This window comes from Felis catus, chromosome E3 (genome assembly GCF_018350175.1).
Source record: "Felis catus isolate Fca126 chromosome E3, F.catus_Fca126_mat1.0, whole genome shotgun sequence".
NCBI lineage: Eukaryota > Metazoa > Chordata > Mammalia > Carnivora > Felidae > Felis > Felis catus.
In genome coordinates, this window is record NC_058383.1 from 11,974,051 (window position 1) to 11,999,237 (window position 25,187).

Here is a 25,187-nt window from a genome sequence, read left to right on the forward strand (position 1 = left end):
ATATTAAATCTAATATTAAATTAGAATAATTAGAATTAGAATTAAATCTAATATTAAATCTAAGTAGAATATAATAAGGTTGCATGTTATAATCCTTAGAGTACCCACTAGAAGACTGATATGAGAAAAGAACTAGCTTAAGAGGCTATTAGTGAATTTAAATGGAATATCAAGAATATTTGGTCAATTCAAAGAGGTCAGGAGAGAGGGAACTAAAACCAGATGGGACAAATATAAAACAGTGACATAACTGACCTAAATATAACCATAGATCAATGAATACACTAAATGTAAATAAACAAAATCCTCAGATTGAAAAGTAATGAATATCGGACAGGATTTAAAAACAGGATGAATGAGCAAATAAACGAATGAACCAACCATCTCAGAAAAATGGATCAATGGGATTAGTGAATACTTTGTCCTTACTGGAAACCATTTAAAGAACTACCATCCGCCATTTTCAGTTCACACAGTGTGATGGTGAGCATGACCCCACTTCTGGCTCCAAAACGGGGCACGTTACCCAAATATGGGCAGTCAGAGCACAGTTTATCCCTCACTACAGTGACTGATTAAGAAACATATTACCCAGTGGCGCCTGGGTGGCTCAGTCGGTTAAGTGCCCGACTTCGGCTCAGGTCATGATCTCGCGGTCCGTGAGTTCGAGCCCCGTGTCAGGCTCTGTGCGGACAGCTTGGAGCCTGGAGCCTGCCTTGGATTCCGTGTCTCCCTCTCTCTCTGCCCCTCTCCCACTCATGCTCTGTCTCTCTCTGTCTCAAAAATAAAAAACATAAAAAAAAAAAAAAGAAACATACTACCCAAACTCTACTAATATGAGTCAGAGACAATACTTTTGCTAGAATGCGGGAGAAGAGAAGCCCTTTTCTCACAAGTTTCGAAGGTGATAAAATGTGCACCCGTGTCTACCAGTGGCCATCCTTGCCTATTTAATGGCGAGAGCAACACAGAAAAAGCAGAACTGAAAGGTCTAGATGTGTTTCTGAAGTCATTATTTTATCCATCTGGATTCAGACATGCCTGTAGCCATATACACTCTGTCCTTTTAATCATTCAGAGAGAAATAAAGCAAAATTAAAAAAAAAAAAGAACGCTTTTTTGGTTACTGTTGTTTTCAGCCAAAAGAGCCCTAATTAACCCAAGTAGCAAGCCAATTTGTTTTCCAAATAATCCCCCCTATTGGTTGAAATAAGATGTATCTGCGAAATGAGTTTGTTTCTAATTTCTGACCCATTTTCTTCAACCATGAAGATCCTTGCAAACTCATACACCAGAAATGATATAGAGAGTTGCCTTCAACTCTTCACAATTGATGGATATTGTTCACGAAAACACTGTGCCCTCTAATTTCCACATGACATGTTAGTAGGCCCCCGAGGGTGTGCTCTCAACCGACCGCTGCTTCCTCTCAGCTGCTCCCCTTAGAAGAATTCTCTACCTTTCCCCCCAGATTATTTATTCCGTGTCCATGGCTATGGGATGACGTATAGGAGTATTAATCCTCTTCCCCCACGACTTACATACACGGAGCCTAGAGCCAGGCGCGTTTCAAGGAGCTCCCTACTTGCCTATCGTTGATGTTTCGGGGGACTTGGCATAACCAATAATTTGTATGGTTAGAAAGGGAGATTATCCCCTAACCTTCGTACATTACCTTCCGAATAGTTGACTCTCTCGTGTCTCTTCCCCCGGTGATGAAAGAATGAGTTTTCGGGGACTTGCAAAATTAGCCTTGTCTGTGTTTCAGGATCTTGCTCTTCCTCAACAACGGGCGGCTGTCACAGATGCAGAGACCAAGTCTGATGCCAGTGGATTAAGAAACCTACACCGATGTGGGTATCGTCCAGTCATCAGCACTCACTCCGCACTCGATCCCAGAAGCTGCAGCGGGAGGTTTCACGAGTGAAAACAAAATGGCCAAAGAGTTCTGAGTTTATTCGTACAACATGGCAAATCCTCAGTAAATGCCCAGTGGATCCAATCGACGACCTGTTGGACCAGACTTGGGTGCAAAGCCCACCAGCATAATGAGGAGGTGGATGGGGCTGGGACAAGCGGGAAGGAGACTGAAGGTCTAGGGAAGAGAAAGAAGGCGGCCCTTGTCCTCACACATTTACGTGACCTCGAGAGTTGGCAGCCTGTGGTTGAGCCATAGCTGCCTCGCTTGCTTTGCCTTGGTCCTGGCCTTGAGTGCTGGTCATACATTACAAGCAAAGAGGGACGGATAAACTCTTCTGAGCATTCAGAGCAATGTGCTCCAAGGACCAGGAACACGAAAGCAGGTGTAGTTAGAGAAGAAGAAAGAAGTGAGTCCTTTCAGGAACGTAGGAGGGTGAGGGGAGGGGAGCAGAAGATAAGCCAAGAAGTGTGGGCTGTAGCCAAATGGGGAAGGGTCTTCTAGGCCGTGCTGAGGATCTTTGACTGGTGACCATAGACAAAGAGGGAACAAATACAGTCTTCAAGTTCAAGGTTGTTTTTAAAGGCTCCCTGTGATAAAGTGCTATGGGAAAATGGCTTGGGGAGGAAAACCAAAGCTAGGATAAGCCTGGTTGGAAGCTGCACTCATGGGGTGCCCGGATGGAGCCGACGTCTCTTGGACCTGGTCCCGGAGAAACGTGTCTGATGAGGATAGGCCACATGTAACTCAGCGGTCTCTAGGCTGGGCAAGTAAGTGGGTGATTCTGTCCCCGAAGGAAGACGAGGTCGAGAGGTGATAAAGGAAGCAAGCCGGTCACATTGAGTTTGGGGCACGTTTTGAAACATTTAGGTTGTGTCTGACTGTGGTAACAACAATGCCAGAGACAAGGCAGCTTGAACAACAGACATGTATCTCTCATAGTTCCGGAGGCTGGGACGTCCACGATCAAGGAGCTGGCAGATGGGTTTCCTGGTGAGACTTCTGTCTTGTAGACATCTGCCCTCTTGCTGTGTCCTCACACGGCTTTTCCTTTCCTTTGTAAATGGCGGAGGGGAGGAGACAGACAGGAAGCTCAAGTGTATGAATCCCATTATGGCTCTACCCTCATGGCTCCCTAATTACCCCCCAAAGGCCCCATCTACCGACCACCCCAATGGGAGTTAGGGTTTCAACATGTGAAATCTGGGGACAACAAAGAAAACTCAGTCCACAGAAGCGCGGCGAACTTTTGGATTTTAGTTGGCAGGAAAGCCAGGCTCCGTTCCTTGGCACTCGATAAACAGAGCTGTCTTTAATCTGGTTTTCATATTTTCACAGCCGGCCACCAGGACGTGATGGGCAAATGAGATCTCACCCGTGACTTGAACTGCTTCAGCTCAGGAAATAGAATGCAATTCCCGGTTCTACTTGGCCAAAAAAAAAAAAAAAAACCCACAAAAACAAAAACAAAAAAAAAACCCAAAAAAATGAGCACGTTTCTCCCTGGAAGGCCAGTGCCGACCCCACGGCCCCAGCTGACAATCTCGTGGCTTTGGAAATTCATGTAAAGTGTCTCCAGGGCCTCCAGGGCCTTACCATTTTTCATAACCTTTATTTTCAAATCAACCCCTTGCTTCTGATCCCCCAGGCCCCCGCCGAAGAAAAGGCGATATATTTTAGAACAAAAGCATACGCACACTCCACGGAACAGCTCTACTGTGTTCGCCACATGTCAAATTCTTCCACTACCTGTTTTCAGAACTAACCTTTCCTCTCCTCCTCCCACAGCATCCCCCAAAGAAATTCCCATATTACTGTTACTTTGACATCTTTGGGGTCTCCGGGTTCGGAGGGGGGCGCAGCATGGCTCAGGGTTGATTTCCAAAGCCATAGGTGAAATGCATTTTTTGTTCATTCTACCTCTTATTAGCAGAAAACACACACACACACACACACACACACACACACACACGCTTTTTTCTCAATTATGAACGTAACAAGCGAGCGAGAATTTTACCTTCCGTAGGACCCCCGCCCCCCTGTGGAATTTCTTAGCCCTCACATCCTGGGCAGGGTCTGTGCTCAGAGCCCCCATGCAGGGACAGCTCTTAGCACATTCTTCCTAACTGTTGATTTCCTCTACTGGCTCCCCCATGAGAACTGGCTCTTGGTGAGTACAAACTATTTTACATCCAGGGCCTAGGACAGCAGAAGGCACGGGGTGCCTTCTGTACGTAAGTGCCTTTGCGCCAAGTGAAGGGCGGAAAAAAAGAAAGGGGCTTCTGGTGTTGAATCAAACGCTCCAGGGGCGCCTGGGTGGCTCAGTCGGTTGAGCGACCTCAGAGTTCGTGGGTTCGAGTCCCCCCGTCGGGCTCTGTGCCGACAGCTGGGAGCCCGGAACCTGCTTCGGATTCTGTGTCTCCCTCTCTCTCTGCCCCTCCCCCGCTCGTGCTCTGTCGCTCTATCTCTCAAAAATGAATAGATGTGAAAACAAAATTAAAAAAAAAAATGTTCCACGTCTGAATAGCAGAGTGATGGTATTCAGTCAACGACCATGGCCAAGGACGTCCCGTGAGCCAGGTCTGTCTCCCGCCTCATTCCCTTCGGTGACGCCCCCCCTCCTCGGCTTGCTAAGTCTGAGTTCATGATTCGGCAGCAAAAGCTTTCACGTGTATTTCAACTGTGTGTCTACTGCTTTCCCCGGCCCCCTCCGTCGCGACACGCTTGAGGGACAAGCTGAGGCTCACGAAAGGCTGGATTCCAGCACCCACCACGCTGACTGACGCCCAGCAGGTGCGCAGCAAGCCATCGAGCGTCCTACGGGATCCCACATTGGCCACAAAACCCCGCTCTTCCAAATCAGAGCGCTTCCAGGGATAAATACTCCATGTCCTCCCTACAGGTTTTGAATCGTGCACGTAGATTTTCTGTGGTTTCTTTTTGACCCTAGAAATGGCTTCTGGACAAGGAGCTCCCCGTTGTACACGTGCGTTCAAGGTGGGTATTATCAGCGGACAATCTTGAGCGGAGGTCCGCGAGTGTTGGGTCCCGGAAGGAAAACAAGCCAACGGGCAAGGAGAACAGCAACAACAATAAAAACCCACTTCCTGGGAGTACTTCGGGGTTGCATCTGGAATCCGAAGGAATCGCGAGGCCCTCGGGACAAGCCCGTCGGTTCAAAACCTGGGCTCATTTCACAGCGAGGTGTTAGGCTGGAATATCCAGCGTCCCCGAGTTTGCCAAGGAAACCATTGCTTTGCCGGCCCAACACCCCAAGCACGGCACGTTATTAATCAGTCTGAGTAAGAAGGCCCAGCACAGGCCAACACCATCCCCAAATGGGACAGAGCCTTGAATGACACAGTGAGTGATCTCTAAGGGATCTGGCAAAACCAGGAACGTGCTTGCTTGCCAAATAAGCAAAGTAAGCCTTGTGAAGTGGCCGCATTTTGTTGGTGCTCCTGCGGGTGAAATCGTCAGGTTTTCCATAAATAGAAGGGGGAGGGTGAGAAAGAGGGGGAGAGGGGAAGGGAGAGCCAGAGCCAGAGCCAGAGCAGGGGAGGGAGCTGATGTTAGAGAGGCGGCCGGGGTCCGGTGGGAGCAGAGCCGTATTCCGGTTTCTGCAAACGCCCTGCCTTCAGCTTCGCGCCGATTCCGCCCCCACCCCCCTGGCTGGACGCAGATAAAGCCTGGGAGACTGCAGGCTGCAGTCCGGGGCCCCACGGACAATGCAGGTCAGGGAAGCCGAGGCAGGCTCTGAGGTCCCGGAGGGACCAAGAGCTGGGCGTCACATGGTAGGAAGGGTCTGTCACATAATAGAAACCTGACCCCAGTCCGTTGCAATCCTCTCTCCCCGGCACGGACAGGTGGGTGCTTGCCCAGCGGTTCCGCCCTGTGTCTGGGAAGCAGCCTGGACAGTCGGAGCCCTCGGGGACTCCTGAATGCTGAAGCTGAAACATCAGGTGACATTAGGTGACCCGTGAGAGGACAGCCGGGGGCCCCGTGCAGCACACACCGTCCCCCGCTGGGCTCATTAGAGCCCCAGTGAGACAGGATCTATTAACAGCTCAGAGGACCTTCTTCCTGCACAAGGATGCAGTGAGGAAACGTCCCCCGTCTTCCTCCCCGCGTGTGTGTGAGTGTGTGGGGGGCAGAAGCGGGGGGGCGGGGCTGTTGCTTCAGTTCCTCTAAAGGAGAGAAGACGCTTTCCAGAATCTTCTCCCTGGGAGCACGAGGGGGTGAGAGCTGGGGGGCCCGGGGCTCCAGACACGCACAAAGCTCTCCGGCTGTGCCCTCAGCTGCGGACCCACCGACCCCACACGCTGCAGTCACAGAATCACGGGGCTGACACTCTGAGCCTCAAGGACTTTTGCTGGAGAGGACAGTCAACCATGAAGCTTGGTTGATTTGGAAGAGTGGGAGGGAAACCCTGGACCCGCCATTTCTCCGCGAAGTGACGTTGAGGCAGGTGACACAAACCCCCAGTCCCAGTGCTCTTGTCTTCCAAGCGCTACTCCTCCCAGAATCCCTGGAAAAATGAAATAAACAGGATCCTGGGAACGGGGCAATCCTAAACACATCCACGTTCCTGTTTTTGCTACTTTTCAAAGAATAACCGCCTGATGGCTTCTCTTGCTCTGACTCTGGACAAGGACGACGATGATTTCTGTAGCTATCACGGCAGTGGCCAAAGAGATACTTCTCGGGGCGCCTGGGTGACTCACTCGGCTAAGCGCCCGACTTCAGCTCAGGTCAGGATCTCGCGGTTCGTGGGTTCGAGCCCGGCCGTCGGGCTCTGGGCTGACAGCTCAGAGCCTGGAGCCTGGTTTGGATTCTACGTCTCCCTCTCTCTCTGCTCCTCCCCTGTACACGCTCTCTCTCTCTCTCTCTTTCTCAAAAATAAATAGAAACATTACAAAAATTAAAACAAAGAAATACTTCTCTACTTTTTGATTTAATAAATGGAGGTATTCGAGCCCAGGGAGAAGAGGTGGACGTTACTCCTGGGTGGCGATGGGGGCTGTAGATCTTCTCTACCTCTCCTCTTCTCTCCTCCAAAGAACACTGCCTTGTCCACGGCGGCCTGGGGTGGGGCGGGGGAGTGGATATGTTGTTTGCCCCTTACGAGGTGACCCGAAATGAAGTTCTACCACTGAAGAGAGATCTGGATTGGCAGCTCCATTCTCCAACCAGGTCTGCTCTGCTCCCGGCCGTCTCTCTGGCTGGTCCCCCTCCCACTGATATCCCCAGAGCACCCATCTACCAGTCACCATGGCAGCAGTTGCAAGAGTGACAAGACGAGCCACGGGGAGGTGACAGGCACAGGAGATGCCAGGACCCGCCCACCTTGACCACCATTTACTCCTGAGCACCGCCCTGCAGGCAGACGACTAAACACACCGGCTCTTACCTTCCCGGGCATCCATTCCCCTTTGTCTTTTTATTTGTCCCTTGTCCCGCCCCATCTGGAATGTATTCGCTTGCGACCATCACTCCTACCTTCACCCCAATCCAAGCCACGCACATCTCTCAACTGGACCATTGCAATGGCCTCCGGCCGCCATCACCCATTCTCCGGAGCGAGCTTTTATAAACGCGGATTAGATAATGGCATCCCCTTCTCGATTGTTCCTTAACATCCTCCCGTTGGCCGGAGGGCCAACGGAACATTCTCAGTACAGATTCCATGCCCTTGCGGGGTCTGGCTGACAGCGATCTCTTTCTCCCTGTCCTACACACGCAGCCACAACACCAGCCCTTCCGTTCTTTCAACGTGCAGAGTTCTCATCCCTCGGGGCCCTGGCACATGCTGTGCCCCCAGCCTTCATTGCTCTTCAAAACCTCCCCACCTGCCTTGGCTCATCTGATCTCAGCTGAACCGTTTCTTCCCCAGAGAGGCCATTCCTTCCAGGACGAGCTCGCTACCTCTGCTGGCCTGGCCTGGAATCCCTGTCCTCTACCCTCCCAGGCTGTCATTCTTTCCTCTTTCAGGGACTTCGTCATGGCTCTAACGACAGAGGATCTTTGATAACTAGGTGTGTGCACTTGAAGCATTCAGGGACCCATTTTGTCCCATTCTCTGACATATCTCCGAAGGCTTCAAAGGGATCAGCACACGGTAGACCCGTACTTAATATTCCCTGGGCGCGTGACTCCCTTGCGTCCCTGTTTCTGCTCCTTTTGTCACCGCCGTGGCATCTCCCACGGACGAACCTAAACAAACGTTATGTCAGCAGAAGTTGCTGGCTGCCCGCTCAGCGGTGGTGATCTGCTCATTCAGATGCTACCTCCTCAGACCTTAGGCAGCAGCTGGGGTAGGGATGCCCCAACTTGCACACTCCAGCCCTGGTGTGGCGGCCACGCCTCAGAATCACTCTGGGAAGACCTGGCCAATCTCGGGGTCTAGAGCCCTCACCACCCCAGGGTTGCGAAACAGCAGACCGGATTTATGTCTTCTGGGCGGGCCTGTCCAACCGTAGAAACTAGGACCCCTCTCCTACAAACCCTGAAGCTTAGTTTTATCTTTATTGATGCAGCTCGAAGGACGACCCCGACCATACTCACTGGGTGTTGGGAATAGAAACATCTTTCCTCCTTGCCAGCCAAAGCCCACTTGCCTTTGCCACCCCATGGCATTTAAGCCCCGTGTTTGTTTCGTTTTGAACAGTTCCGGGGCTCCGAGTGCGACCCCTCAAGATGACGCCTCTAACTGCGACGGAGCTTTGCAAATTGATGTGAATGTGCCCGGCAGTGTCTTGAGAGGCTGAGTTAACACATCTGTCCTTCCAATCATCTGAATTCAGTGTGATGCCTTTTGGCCCAGTGTCAACAAAACACTGCGAATGCATGTGGTTGTTAGAGCAGTGAGTTTGCCCAGCTTGTTAAGATGTCGACTGAAAGAAACGGATGTTTGCATTAAGAATTAGACATGGGATTGTCCTCCGAAGGGAACTGCCCTCTTTCCAACGTGTGTCATGCTGTTGGAGAACCTGTATTTCTATGTTGCGTTCTCTTTGATTTCATAGATTGACTTATCCTATGACTATTGAAAAAAATTTTTTTTAAGTTTATTTCTTTTTGAGGCAGAGAGAGAGAGAGCGAGCGAGTGAGCATGAGCAGGGGAAGGGCAGAGAGAGAGGGAGACGCAGAATCCGAAGCAGGCTCCAGGCTCCGAGCTGTCAGCACGGAGCCCGACGTGGGGCTCGAACCCACAGACCGTGAGATCGTGACCGGAGCCGAGGTCGGACGCTCAACCGACTGGGCCACCCAGGCGCCCCTCCTAGGACTACTTTTAATCCTGTTGCCCATGGAAAATATGTGCAATTCTCCCTTTCGTTTCGTCAAACGTGACTGGGATCCAGCTTTGGGCCAAGCCCTGTGTTACATCTGGTGATAAAGGAAGAGTGTTATTATCTATGTCTGTTTCGTTTTCTAGTAGAGAAAACAAAACAGGAAGTGAATGCTGACAGCATCTTATGATATATATAGAGAGATCTTCCTCCACTTAGGGCGCCGTCACATCCTAATAAACCCCATGGCAGGTTGAAAATATGGAAAGTCACAAATGCATGTAATACATCTAACCTACCAAACACAATCGCTTAGCCTAACAACTCTTAAACGTGCCCAGAGCGCTTCCATTGGCCTACATTTGGGCACCACCATCTGCCACAAAACCCATTTTATGCTACAATGTTGAATGCCTCATGGAACGTGGTGACAACTTTACTGGCCGCAAAAAACCAGAATGGTTGTGTGGGTACAGAAGGGTTGTTAAGTGTATTGGTTATGTAGCTCCATGATGGCGTAGCTGATGGGGGGGGGGGGGGGGCTGTGGCTTGCTCAGGGCCCGGCATCACGAGAGAGGGTTGTATTGCGTTGTCACCAGCCCCTACAAAGCCCCAAATTCAAGATCTGAAATCGAGTTTCTACTGACTGCATATGGCTTTCACGCCATGGTAAAGTCAAAAACTCGTAAGTTGAAATGTGCATCCTAAGTTGGGGACCATCTGTACGTGATATAAGCAAAGTGCCATAGACACCCAGAAGGGGAACATTTCAAATCTGTCTGGAAAGATTTCAGAGACGTAGTGGTGTTTGAACTGGGTCCCACACGAGGACTGTAGAAGGGACTCTTATGTGAAGAAGGAAGCAAAAGGCAGCAGCAAAGGGGGGCAGAGGATACAAATGGGAAATTGACAGATCACAATGTCAAAGCCAAGAACATGATGATATGTTCAAAAGCATGGTAATTAATTCCTATCAGGGAAATCTAGAAAGCTGGATGATGCCAAGTGTTCCTGAACCTCAGAGGATGTAGATCGTTCTGCAGAACAGTCTCTCAGTATTTGGTGAAATTAGATACGCGAATGCTCTCCAGCAAGGACTTGTACTTCTGAGCGTCTGTCTCCCGGGGAAATTCTCATACAACGCCGCTGCGGCATTATTTGGGTTCTGGGGGTCAGAGGTAACCCCGTGGACAGATGATAGTGTGCGAGGAACTAAGACTGAGATGAAGGGGTGCCAGGGTGGCTCAGTCGGTTGTGTCTGACTCTTGATCTTTGGTTCCAGTCGCGATCTCACGGTCGTGGGATCGGGGATAAGTGAGCCGTGTGCTGACAGCACGGAGCCTGCTTGGGATTCTCTCCCCCCTCCCTCCGCCCCTCCCCAACGCGTGCCCTTTCACTGTCAAAATAAATACATGCCCTTATTTATTTACTTTGAAATAAAAACAACAAAAATAAAACCGAGATTAACATCACTCTGAACCTGAGCCCATAAAAGGAGAGAGGCAGAAACAGACTGAAAATTGAGGAAAGGCATTTCGGACAAAGGGGATGGGGCTTGGGAGAGAGGAAGTGTGTTGCTTCCTGAATGTCAGAAATGTTGGCCTTTCTGCTGCATTGAGTGTGCTTGGAGGGCAGTGGAAGAAGTCGGGGATGGGGGGGCAGGGGTCGGGGGGAGAATGTAAAGGGCCTTGTAAGTCATGCTAATGGCACAGACATTTTATTTTATTTATTTTATTTTTTTTAATTTTTTTTAACGTTTATTTATTTTTGAGACAGGGAGAGACAGAGCATGAACGAGGGAGGGGCAGAGAGAGAGGGAGACACAGAATCGGAAACAGACTCCAGGCTCTGAGCTGTCAGCACAGAGCCTGACGCGGGGCTTGAACTCACAGACCGCGAGATCGTGACCTGAGCCGAAGCCGGATGCCCAACCGACTGAGCCACCCAGGCGCCCCGGCACAGACATTTTATAGTCCGGTTAGAGACATGGCCATATTTGGATATTTAAGCTAATCACTCAGGTAGCAGTAGGAGCAAAGAGCTAAAAGGAGGTGATGTGTCATGTGCTAAGGGCCGGTGGGATCCTTGTAGTAGTAGGGAAGTTCTCACTTTTCAGCTGTATTTTCCCTTCCATCGATAAGTGAAATGGCAATGGCCTGCGAAAAGTGTCACTAAAGTGCCCAGAGCCCCACCTCTGTCCATCGCTCAGAGGCTTCTCCTGTCTCTTCTCCAAAAGCCACGAAGCTCTCCTCGGAGATCTTTGTACCCTCCGGCCGAACTCCATCAATCAACTTCTTTGAACTGTCCCAGTGCAGTCTCAGGACTGATGGGTGAAGTGGGCCTGTTTTTCACCTTTCAGACCACCCACACTTGCTCTGATTCACATTCCTCCTCCCTCCTCGGGAAATGGAGGGAAGAGACGATTCCCTGTCTTGGTAACACACACAGACTTTTGAGGGAAGTCTTTCCTGGGCTCTAACACTAGCAAATCAATCGATGTGTTTACCATAGTAACAAACTCCACAAGAGAAACCACACAAACATCCCAATAGATGCAGAGAAAGCGTTTAACAAAACCCAACATCCACCGTGGACAAAAACTCTCAACAACTTAAGAATAGAGGGAAATTTCCTTAACTTGGTAAGGACATTTAAGCAAAACCTGTAGCTATCATCATTCTGAATGGTGAAAAGCTGAATATTTCCCCCCTGGGATTAGGGACAGGACAAGAAAGAGATTGGCAAGAGACGGGGGGTGTTGGGGGGAGAAGGAAGAAAGAAAGAAAGAAAGAAAGAAAGAAAGAAAGAGGAAGGAAGGAAGGAAGGAAGGAAGGAAGGAAGGAAGGAAGGAAGAAGAAAGGAAGGAAGGAGGGAAGGAGGGAGGGAGGGAGGGAGGGAAGAAGAAAGGAAGGAAGGAAGGAGGAAGGAAGGAAGGAAGGAAGGAAGGAAGGAAGGAAAGAAAGAAGGAAGGAAGGAGGAAGGAAGGAAGGAAGGAAGGAAGGAAGGAAGGAAGGAAGGAAAAAGGAGAGAGAGAGAAGACATTCAGATTGGAAAGAATGAAGTAAAATTGCCCTTATTACAGATGACGTGGCAGTAAAGGAGATCAGAGTAGGCGACCCAAAAGTATGTCACTTCGGCGTACAGGTTATTTTGAGCTGAAGGCAACTTAGAACCGCCAGATGCATAAAGGAGCCTTCCTGAAGCTTCCCTTGTCTGACCAAAACCAGAAACTTCTGAGAAAGGAAGCTGCTAGAAAGCCCCTCTCCAGGAGATGTGTATGGCCATGAAGAAGACACAAAATGGGCATTGCGATGAGTCTGTACAAACAAGCCTTACTAAAGTAACCTTTCTCTTCCTTTAGTTTCCCCACAGGTTTGCCTTCCCACAACTTACTGCCCCCGGAAGCCCACACTCCCCTTTGCTTCGTCCACCTACTTATCACATTTTGTTAAAACGGTACATAAGCTTTTGAGTCCAAGTGCCTCTTTGGGTTTTTACTTCTCTTCTGTGTATCCTCCTTGCGTGCAGAATTAACAACGTGATTAAATTTGTATTCATTTCTTCCCCTATTAATCTTTCTTTTATCAGTTTAATTCACTGCCCCCACGTACAGAACCTAAGGAGGTAGAGGAAAACCTTTCCCTCCCCTACAAGGAATGATGTAGAAAAGAGGATAAAATCTCCAAAAACTTAATAAGTGAGATCACATGGTGGCAGGATACGAGCTCAATTTACAAAAATCATCGTAATATTATGTGCCGTAATTGAACAATGGTAACTTGAAATTAAAATACCTTTTACCAAGCGTGAAAAACATGCTAAGTCCTCAGAGAACATATGACAAAAGAAAAGACCCATAGACCAAGAATACAAAACACTGAGAAGCATCACAGAATTAAATACATGGAGGAACTGCTGTGTTCGTGGGTCAGAAGACTCCATACCGTTAAGACGCCCATTCCCAAACTGATCTATCTACATGCGTTCAATACGATCCAATTGAAACCTCCGTGAGCCATGTGTAGAAACTGACAGATTCTGAAATTCATATGTTAAAGCAAAGCGCCTAGAACGGCAGAACCACGATGAAAAAGAACTAGAAAGCATTACTGGATTTCGAGACTTCTTTGAAAGCTACGGTAATCAAGATAGTACGGTATTTGTGTCAGAACGGGCAACTAGATCAATGGTACACGAGAATCCAGTAACTGACCCACATTTATATGGAAAGGTGGTTTTCAACAGGGTGCCAAGCAATCCAGTGGGAAAATGAGTCCTTTCAACAGACGATGATGGAACAAGTTCATAACCACACACACACACACACACACACACACACACACACACGCACAGATGTCTACCCATCCTTTTCAATGTATAGAAAAACAACTCAAAGGGGATCGTGCAACTAAACGCCAAACCTAAAACTGTGTAAGATCTCGACAAAAACATCAGAGAAATTCACTGCAATTTGCTTGGGTTACCAAAAGACTTCTCGGGGATGATACCAAAAGCACCACCTATAAAAGAACAAATTAAATACATTGGCTTTGATCAAAATTAAAAAGCCCTGCTCGTCAAAAGGTGCTGTTAAGAAAAGGCACAGACCGGGAGGAAATATTTGCCAAACACAGACACGATAAAGTGCGTGCATCCAGAATATGGAGACAACTCTTGACATTCAATTAAAAGAAAACAAACAAAAAATTGGCAAAAGTTCTGAACAGACACTTCAAAGAATATGTAAGGCTGGCAAGGAAGCATGTGAAAATATGTTCAACATACCAGTCATCGGGGAAATGAAAATTAAAGCCACAGTGTGATACTCTTACACACCTAATCAAGGCTGGCTTCCCGAAGGAGGTGTCATTTGATCAAAGGCACGAAGGGTACCCTGTACCATTATGCACATTTTTACGTCTCTGTGATCTGTTTGCACACATATAACCTCTCTGTGGAATATTCAGTGTGTTCTCTTATATCTTTTCTCACCAGCTTACCTCCAGCCTCCAGCATAGCGCTGAACGGTCTTAAGCCTTCAGTGAATGAGAGTCACAGGCGTGGAATTTTATTTGTTTATTTTAATGTCTTATTTATGTTTGACAGAGAGAGGGCGTGAGAGTGGTGGAGAGGCAGAGAGAGACAGAAACACAGACCCTGAAGCGGGCTCCAGGCTCTGAGCTGTCAGCACAGAACCTGATGCGGGGCTCGAACTCACAAACCTGGAGACCACGCCTGAAGTCGGAGCCACCCAGGCGCCAAAGTCGTGGGATTTTAGATTTGCAAGGGACTTCAGAGATCAGCTAATTCAAATTCCTCATTCTATAAGCAATCGGATTGCATCTGAATGCAACCAAGCAAAAAAGCAAGAAGAGACTCAAGTAGGAGGCAGGTTTTCTGACCTCATGGTGGCCTCAGGCTAACCTCTTAAACTTTGTGGGTTTCAGGTGTTTTATATGTAAAACAAGAGAAAACCGCCTGAGGACAGTGGGCTAAACCCGAAATCTCCCCTCCCTCACCAAGGTAACAGCATGAATTCTTGTAAGTTCCTCCTTATAAAGTTTGAAGAACATTCGAGGTTCAGAACAGAGGTTACTTATCTTATAAATCATTCTCTCTCTCTCTCTCTCTCTCTCTCTCTCTCTCTCACACACACACACACACACACACACACGCACACACACCAAATCTACAAAAGAAGATGAACGGACTTGGAAAAACCAATTCCGGAAAACCCGGAATTCCTAGAGTCCCGATTTTAAAGCCGGCTCCTGCTTGTGACCTTGGGGGTGACCCTGAGTATGTCAGAGCGTGCTGAACCACGTCTCTTCTTAACTGGATATCCTCACACAGAGATCCCGAGATATCAGAGCATGAGCCTCTTGTCCCCACCACTCAGGGACCAGGACCAGAAGCTAAGAAACGTATCACAGATGCATTTGCAGCGTCTCTGATCCTGTACTAAATATTACAGTTAATTCTCCCCATTCAAAGGAGTTACATGCCATTAAGTGGCAGTAAACACTGAATTAGCCAATCCTAGATCGTTGCTTCTACAAACAATACATACAGAGTCTGGGGCGCCTGGGTGGCTCAGTCGGTTAAGCGTCTGACTTCGGCTCAGGTCATGATCTCACGGTTCGTGAGTTCGAGCCCCGGGTCGGGCTCTGGGCTGACAGCTCGGAGCTGGGAGCCCGCTTTGGATTCTGTGTCTCCCTCTCCCTCTGCCCCTCCCCTGCTCATGCTCGGTCTCTGTCTCTCAAAAATAAACAAACGTTAAAAAATATTAGAATACACACAGTTAGGTTTCTGTGAGCCTCTGGATACAGGTCTAGCAACTGACCAATGCCTAAGTTTGTTTTATGCGTGTTTCTGTTTAAAGACACCTCGGTTGGTCTATACTGTTTATTCACTACCACTGAACAGTGCTATAACTCCTGCCTTCACCAAGGCTGTCTAACACATCACAACCTTCTTCTAGACGGCTCCCTGACACTGTGCTCGGGAACCATTTTAAGTAACAAAATTACCGCCACCACCACCACCAAAAAAACAAACCAAAAACGCGAAGAAAAAAAAAATGGCACTCAACAGACCCTGAAAAATGGCCTGAGGTCTGAAACAAGGAGGCAGAGTGTCCCCTTGTTCAGCCGGAGCTGGGACACTGGGTGAATACATAGCCTGAGCTGTACATTGGGGGAACCAACGTTTTTGCTTCTCTGCACACACCAGCAAGTGACCGTGAATGTACTTTGAATACTGCCCTGGGGGTTACAAATACATTTTAGAGAGTGAGTGGGTGAATTTGCAAATACAGAATCCACGGTCCGTGAGGACCAGTGGGACCGCTGGCACCTTCCTGCTTCTAAGCTTTCCTCTGTACGTTGGCTGTAAGGAGCCCTAGAATGGTATTTTGCAGGCTTCCTCGTCCGCCGGATTATTATTTCGATTCCGCCAGAGGCAGGAACTCGCATCGGATGTGGAAGGTGGGAGGGAAGCAGGGACAGTTATCATCCTGTAGGTGGGCAGGTGTGTGGGTTTCAGCAGAAGGCTGTGTGACGTTTTATGAAGCTTGCCAATTTCCTGTGGCTCCATTTTCCTGTGAATCACCTGCCTTGGGTGACAGCTGCTTACAATTCCTCCAACGGCCCGATATCCTGCTGATGGGCATCACTGACGATTCCCCCTGATGTGCGTAGCTCCCGCTTCGCCGCAAGTTCTCTGGAGCACCTGTGATATTGTGATTTATAATAAAATATATATTTGATTTCATCCCTGACACAGAGCTCCTGAAAACTTTGGTCAAGTCCTAAGTGATAAGAACGCGAGGGGCATCTTTCATTCTAACGTGGTGGCTCTGGGTGAGCTCTGGGATGGGGGCTGGTCCCCGGAAAGACCAAGCCAGGGGTCCAAGCTTGGAATTTTCAGCCCCACCTTCCATTCTCCAGGGAGGGGAGACGAGCTGGAAATGGAATTAATAATCGATCGTGCCTCTGTGAAAATCCCAATAGTGCTGGGTTCAGAGAGCTTCTAGGTCAACGACCACATCCACGCCAGTAGGGACCCTCCTGTGCTTGGGACGCTCCCAGAGCCTGCCCTGTGCCACTCCTCATTCGGCTGTTCATCTGTATCCTTTCTCATTTCCTTTAATGAACGGCTAAACATAAGTAACTTCTCATGAGTTCCATGAGCCACTCTAGCAATTGAATCGAATCTGAGGAGGGGGTCCCGGGAGCCTGTGACCTAGAGCCCATCAGTCAGGACAGGTAACAACCAGGACATGAAATTGACTTCTGAAGGGGAGGCTGGTCTTGGAGGACGGAGCCCTTAACACGAGGAATCCGACGCTACCTTCAGATAGATGGTGTCAGAGTCGAGGGAAATCAAAGGACACCCAGCTGGTGTTTCAGAGAATTGCCCGGTAGAGGACAGCTCCGCACATCTGGGGTCAGAAGGGCCGTAGGTGTGGCAGTGACATGAGAATAAAGGGACACGCAGGAGGAAGGACTGCGTTTTTACTCTTCAGCACCCAATTCCCTGCATTCAATCCCTTCCTGACAATATCTGGAGTGGTTTCCGTGTCTCTGCCTAAAATCACACCAGCACACTCATATCTGACCATATCGCTTGGACTGACATTAACTGATTTGTTTGGAAAGAAGACATTTGGGGACAAACGTTCCCACTGAGCGTCTGAGATGCAAATTCCTCTGTTATCACTTCCATTTGCTCCACGTTGACGGTCAGGTTTTGAAAAGCATGTTCAAATGATTTGTGTTATTACATATTCAGATAAGGCACACATTTACAGGTTGCTTATGAAGTCCCAGACATGATGCTAAGTACTGTAGAAATGTGATCTGATTCGATCCTTACCACAACCCAGCGGGGCAGTAGCTTTTACGAAACGAGTCTCATAGAAATTAAATTCCTTGGCCAGAGTCGTGAAAATAGCAAATGATGGAATGGTGGTTCAATACAAAGTTTCCCACAATGACCTCACTGCTCCTTCGGACAGCTGAATCCTTCTCGATGAATCCATATTCCCTTATTAGTCTTTAATAATGGGGGGGGGGATTGAAGAAGTCAGGTTTTGATGTTAGGAAAGAACAATTTGTGTATTTTACATTTTAATCGGATGCTCACAGTTAATGACAAGGGACCCATGTTCTCAATCACAGATACGATTATAAAATCAACATGAATTGGAGACAACTACTCTGCCTTGCACATCCTTCCTCGTTTAGTCAGAAAACGACTGCCCCCTTTTCAAACGTGCAAAGTGCAGGTGGGTATGGAGAATGTCTCCCCTGGCTAAACCTTGATAAGGCGCGTGATACGAAACACTCCTCAATTGACTATCAATTCTGTCCAGGCTCTGGGGTTGTATCACCAAAAAATCCGAGTTTATTTACCACTCATTTGTGCCCTGACAATCCGAACAATGTTATGGGCTGAATGCCACATATTCATTTAGTAATAAACCTTTAGGACCACCTCCGTGCTTGAAGTACATGTGCTCATAGAGCGGCGGGGAAGACTATTTTCATGGATAGACGCGAACACCGCCTGTATGCTGTCTGGTCTGTCCCTTTATGAGACTCTTACAATCTTTCATGGCAAACATAGAGAATAAGGCTTTGAGCTCTTGCCTTCCTAGAAGGAAGAGAAGCCTATTGTTAAGGACCGAATGTTTGTGATCCTCCAACATTCATATGCTGAAGCCGTTAGTGAGGCTGTTTTTTTTTTGGAAACGGGGGCTTTTGAGGAAGTCATTAAGGTTGAATGAGGTCATAAGGGTGGCGCCCTGATTCCATCAGATTAATGTCTTGCCTCCTGGCTGGAAGACTGCAGAGAACGCTATCCATTCTCCCTCAGCAATGCCAGCCTTGGGTTTCCGGGGCAAGTCAACCCAGGGTCTACAGGGAATTCATACACGAGAAAGGAGCTAGAACGGCTGAGGCAAAAGAGGGTCTAGGTAGCTTGTTTTGTTTTTGATTTTAATGTTTATTTATTTTTGCGAGAGAGACACAGAGTGTGTGTTGGGGGGGGGGGGGGTAAGGGCAGGGAGAGAGGGAGGCACAGAATCCGAAGCGGGCTCCAGGCTCCGAGCTGTCAGCACAGAGCTCGATGCGGGGCTCGAACTCACGAACCATGAGATCATGACCTGAGTCGAAGCCGGACGCCCAACCCACCCAGGTTGCCCCTAGGTGAGCCACCCAGGTGCCCCTAGGTGCTTCAACTTCCGAAGCGTAGGGAATAAGGTTGGCCTAACCTGGAAGGCTTCCAGGGAAGTGACTGCGGGTTCCCGCCCCAGGGTCCGGCATGTCAGTATCTTCAGCTCCGCCCTGGCCCCGCCCCCCCAAGTTTGGTAGGACCCGTTGGCCTGACTGCCCCCAATTCTCCCTACTTATCCGCTCACACGACAGCAATGAGGCCCCTTTATTTCTCAAAAACGTCTCTTCTCAGTGCTCTCTGCCACCCTCTGCTTCCTCTATTCTTAGACTCTTAAATAATCATGAATTGAACATGAACAGTGACCGCTTGCCTACAATGTGCCGCGGAGGAGAATCGGTAACCCCACACCAGATGATCTTTTCGTTAACCGTCCCCCCCATCCCCCGCCAAAGCGTGTCTGCTCTCGATTCTCGCATTTACAAAAGGCGGAGTCGGCGTTATCAGTATCAAACTCATGGGCAACTCTAGCGGTGAGGCTGGGGGGGGGGGGGTTCCGGATGAATTTCCTGAGTTGAGTGCCATCCTGCCTAAAACACCGACAGCAGTTTTTTGATTGCCTGACCAACGCCAACGAGCCGCAAGCCTGAAATTTAGACATTTATTTCCAAGTATCGAATTTGGGGTCAACCGTTTCCCTGCACTTTTCATTCCTAAGTACTTAGTCCTTTGTGTTGCGCGCCAGGAGCCCTTCAGGTCTGCCACGGGGGGGACATCAGTCATTCCATCTGGCCTCGGTTTTGCAAATGTTCTAGAGCTTTGCTGTCCAACAGAGTAGCCACTGGCCTCGCGTGGCTATTTAAATTAATCAAAACGTAATGAAATTAAAAATCCATTTCCTCCGCTGCCCCAGCTGCATTTTAAGTGGCTGGTGGTTACCGAACGAGACAGCGCAGGCGTATAATATGCCCACCGTCACAAAAAGGGCCGCTGGAAAGCCCTAGTGAGGACCGCAGCCGAGATTTGTATTTTGTCCAGGGCTGAAGAGCAAATGTTCCGAATCAGGCGAGCCTGAGTTGAAATTGCGACTCTGTCCGGCTCATATTAGCTGTGTGACCCTGGGCCAAGTTGCTTACCTTTTCTGGGCTGGAAGGTCCTTATCTGTTATACGGAGATAGCGACACTTCTAGGGTAAACTGCGAAATGTTTAGCCCCAGCCAGGCATTTGGGGACTATGCTTCCCCATCCGGCTGGCTTTCTTGGGCAAGTTAACTTGAGACCTTTCATTTCTGAAAGGTACACAGTGCGGGAGGTCGGGAACGTGGCATTTCATCCCGGTAGGAGAGCCAGCACCGTGGGATTTGTGCAGGACACCCAAAGGAGTATGAGCATAAAGAAAAAGCGATTAAAACTGGCCTATGGCCGTCTAGTTTGTGTTCCCTTTAAAAATATTTGACTTCCGGGGCGCCTGGGTGGCTCAGTCGGCTGAGCGTCCGACTTCGGCTCAGGTCACGATCCCACGGTTCCTGGGATCGAGCCCCGCGTCGGGATCTGCACCACAGTCAGCGAGGAGCCTGCTTGGGATTCTCTGTTTGCCTCTCTCTCTCTCTCTCTGCCCCTCCCCTGCTTACACCCTCTTTCTCTCCGCCCCCCCAAGATAAAGAAATAAACAATTAAAAAAAAAAGGATATGATGGGAGCACCGATAAGAGTCAGCAGACCTACAGTTTGTTCCCTGAAATACGGTACCTTACCCTGGGGCCCCCAAAAGCATCCTTGGTGTCTTTATGTCATAGACAGAGATATCTATAAAGTGAGACTAATGATTTCTGTCCTGCCCACATCACAGGTTTATATTAAGAACCAAATGAACCCCTGCACGTGAGGTGCTTTGCGACCGTGGTGTGTCCCTCCACCAGTGTCCCCCCCACCCCCCTCCCTCTGCCTCTGCCTCTAGACGACAAATTCCTGAAGGCAAGTACCCTGACTCTTTCATTTAGGACTTTTGCAAATACCATTGTGCATCCCATCTTTCTTCCTTACGAACAGAAGCCCAAGAGGGCGCTCCACAACGTATCATGACAAAGCCGATCACGGCAGCTCTGTCCCCTGTCCGGGTCCCCTTGTACCTTCGGGCTCGACCAGGCCCTTTATGTCTTGGCCAATGAGACATAAAGGGAATTTGGCTGAGAGAAAGTGACGTGGGGAAGTTTATGCTTTCTTGAGGAAAAGATCCCAACAGCACGCTTGGCCTTTCCTTCTTCCTGCCTTGAAGGAGAAGTGATGGCTGGAAGTGCAGCAGCCACCTTGAGAGCGTGAGGAAGAGGCTTAGTGATAGCAGACGTATCAGCCCAAACATCATACAGCCTATTAGCTAATACCATAAGTATCTGACTCCGGGCTTCTTGATATATAAGGAAAAAAAAAAAAAAAGCCCTTGTTTATTCAAGGCACTTTTGTTAGGTTTGTTGTTACTGGAACCAGTAACCAGTCTTAATTGACATAAAGCTCCAGTTCTGCACCTGCCAGTAACTGGTCAATAGCAGATACTCAAAAATGTTGTATGAATGACCCGACAAATGCATGAATAAACACAGGGGTCATCAATCTTTACACCCTCTGTAGCACTTAGCTCTGAGCCTGGCATCTAATAAGCACACGATAAATATTTGTTGAATTCAATTGCAGAACCAAAAGTGATCATTTAGCACACCGAGGAAAGGAGCCAGAAATACTTCTCCGAAAAACCCGACTGCCCTTTGAAAGAACACAACAAAACCTGCCAGATCTCGGAGTTGAAGGAAATACGAAATTGAGAACATCTAGTACCCAGAAGCGGTGCTCCAATTTAGAAAGCCTAAAATAATACCACTCATCACTCTTGTCTCCTGGCAAAGTACAAATTAGCGGCTTGGAAAATTCCTCCAAGCTTGAGGGTGACACAGACATTAGCCTAAATAGGAAAAACCCTCGTGGCCTGCTAGGCCTGCTTTCCAAGGAGGGTTTACTGGGGCTCCACAAAGTCCAGAAAGTCACAGGGCACCTAATTTAAAGCGATCGCTGCCAAGAGTCAGAAAATGTAGCAATGCTCGGGAGCAGAGAACATTCCCAGGGCAGGCGGAGGCCGCTCCCTGCGGCTCCCTGAGCACGAAGGGGTCCCTAAAGGAAAGACTGGCCTCTCCTCTAATCCCCCCGCCTCAGTCATTTCCCTACCTTCAGCAGAAGAGACTCAGGCCCACCTCGCCCTCCAAGGGCTCGCTCTGCAGACAGCCTGGCCCTCCCTCCAAGAGGCATCGTGTCTGGTCCGCTTTGGGCCCCCCGGTGAGACGCGAGGATGGGAAAAAAAAAAAACAAAAAAAACAGCGGGCAGATTACGGAGCATGAATTATTAATTCCTATTAGCATATGAAAATGCTCTCAGCGGCTAGCACTGCCGAAATATTGCTCATGGCAGCTAGGCCCGCGTGCGTGGAGCCGTCTACACTCATGGGCCCGGACACTGAGCATATGCTCAAACAGCGCAGCGATGGTTACGGAGTGGCCGCTCCGCCCCAGATGCTCACCGCGTAGGTAGAGAGACAGCGCAGGTATTCGGGTCTGATCTTGCCCGGCTGATTCTGATGCCAGAGCGTCTAGAAATGAATTCCTTCCATGAGCCAGCTTTCTCGTCGAGACAATACCGTTTGGTAGCATTCGAGCCCAAAGACTAGACGCGGCTCTGAAGGAAAACCGCGTAGAGAAAATGCATCGCTGGGTGCAGCGCACTTGCGCGAGGGAGAAATCTACAAGCGCAGGCGCGCCCACGCTGATCCAGACGCGGTTCCTCCCCGCGCTCGCCGGAAAGGGGAAACGGAGGCTCGGAGGGGACATGCGCCAGCGACAAAGCCCGCAGGCTGCCAGACCTGGAGGTGCCCGGGTTCCTTCTCTGGGAGCCCTGTCAGGAGGTTGGGGTAGGGCAGAGAACCACGCCGGGAGGGGGTCGGACGGAGGCAGCGCTCTAGAACACCTCCGCCGCTCTCCCCACGGCCCTTCCTCGTCCCCAGCCCAAGCCTTAGTTCTGGATCTGACACCTGAGTGCAGGAATGGCGTGCCTCTTCTGGGAGTCCTCGGGGACTGCTGGCCCAAACGTCATCGAGAGCTAAAGAAAACCTGTCGTGAGGCTGAGCGCAGGCGCTCATGAGCTGCTTTTCTCTTCCCTTTGTGGCAGCCTTTTATGGGATCCTATGTCCAGAAAGTCCAGGGGCGGAGGCTGGGGCCAGCAGGCCGGGGCGGCTGCAGCCACCAGTGGGCTGTGCGGTCTGTACCTGCGTGAGACCGGGGCGGTCCTTAAAAAGAGCAGGCTGGGACGCCTGGGTGGCCCAGCGGGCTAAGCGACTGACGCCGGCTCAGGTCACGATCTCGAGGTTCATGGGTTCGAGCCCCACGTCGGGCTCTGTGCTGACAGAGCCTGCTTGGGATTCTTTCTCTCTCTGCTCCTCCCCAACTCGTGCTCTGTCTCTCTCTCTCAAAATAAAATAAACTTCAAACAAAAAAAAAAGATGGAACACAGGTCACCAGGGCAAAGGTCATCTCTGAGATGATTGTGGCTGGTGATCATATATCCAACAAGAAAAGCATGAGTTTAGACTGTGGACAGGGGTGGGGGGAAGGGGGGACGGCTCGGGGATGAACAGCGGAAACAGAGACTTGGGTGGGAAGAAGAATCTAGCATGTATCATCCATCAGCTCTCCAAATCAGCTTACGGATACTGGTCACTCCCTCCCCCCCTCATTGCCACAACCATCGCCACTAAAAGACCCTCGAACCTCTTGAAGATCTTTAGACCAGGGAGTCCGGCACAGCGGACATTTGTGGAGCTTGGGGCTCTTTTGATATGGCGTCTTGGTTTCCTTTGGGGAAACCGCTTCCCTCCCGCGAGACAGCCACGAAGCAGGGACGCTCATCTGAGCCGGATCAATCAGACACTTCGCGATAGAACGTGAGTCTTGAGCAGTGACGGTGGGCATGAAGATGATACCCGCTCGGTGACTCCAGCAGCTGGGCTCTGGTGGGACTGGCAAAATCCTGGCACCTCGAGTGCCCTTGGTCCTCACTCTTCAATATTCCCTTCACTTCTTGGAGCTCTCCTTCCTCCAAATCGCCATAAACAATAAGCTAAAGCAGCTAATGATGCTATTGTCCACGATCATCTGGAATCTCACAATCCCCATGGGCCAATCAGGCTGGCTGCTAATACAGACACTATAAAGCATACAAAGAAGTCAAGGACGGGAGGCTAGGGTGGCTACGACAAACGGGCTTGGAAGGAGCAAGACCGGGCATTGAGGACAAAGCGGTTGGGGGACTTTTCCACGGGCCTGAGAGTATTTGTAGCCAGTGTAAACGCTCACCGAAAAGCCCCTTTCACTGAGGATGGACCGATGGACTCAGTATCAATCCCCCTCCTCTGCAAATAGCCAAGTACCAATGAGAAAAGCCAATGGCCAAAGTGGCAGCTACGGGACTAGGGATGGAGGGGAGGAAAAGGCTCAGCGGTATGGACTTCCCCTCACCAAAGCTCTCTTGTCACCTGCTGCCACTCTAGACTGACCGGGATGCTGATATTTGTAACCAACCGTAGACATGAGGGACATCAATATGATAAAATACCTCGAGGAGGTCATCCAGCTACCTGGTGGCAGGTTAATTACACCGAGCCGCTCCTGTCACCGGGGCCTCTGCAATTTGTCCTGATGGAACGGACCTTCATTCCGGGTTTGATTTTGTTTCTTCTTCCTGGCCTGTCAGGCCTCTGCCAGCCCCGTCATCTGTCAAGTCACCGAATACATTATTCACTGTCTCACACAACATTGCTTCTGACCAAAGAATGTACTCCCGGGGCAGAGAAGAAAGGGAATGAGCTGATGCCTATGCGATCCACTCTTATCATGAATCCTATCACCCAGAAGCATCTGACTTTACAGCTTGGTGGAAAGGCTCCCGGATGGCTCAATTACGGTGCCGGCTGGAAGACCGTACCTTCTAAGTGGGAGGCCGTCTTTCCGCAGGTCGGGCACCAGGGTCCAGAACGTGGCGTCTAGAGCGCACGGGCCCAGGAATGCGGAGGGGAAAGCGCCAAGGGCACCCCGCTCGGACGTACCTGAAGACCCGTTTGTAAATGTTTTTCTTCCGATATCCTTGATTCTGACTCTCTTAGGACAGAGAGTGGAATTGGAAGCAGAGACTGCCCACCCAGCTATTTCCTGCTACTCATTTCACTGGGACGAAAGTGGTCACCCCGTTGGCGGGGACGATCGACTAGAGTA

At 49.6% G+C, this 25,187-nt stretch overlaps 1 long non-coding RNA gene across 1 annotated transcript in view; it reads right to left on the bottom strand.

Annotated features, from left to right (window-relative positions):
- LOC123382564 overlaps positions 1 to 22,694 on the bottom strand; it is an 89,976-nt gene extending 67,282 nt beyond the window's left edge. The window contains exon 1 of the long non-coding RNA XR_006591125.1: positions 22,445 to 22,694. This is a non-coding gene — a long non-coding RNA (uncharacterized LOC123382564). The remainder of the gene's footprint in view (positions 1 to 22,444) is intronic.
- Positions 22,695 to 25,187: the final 2,493 nt, after the last annotated feature.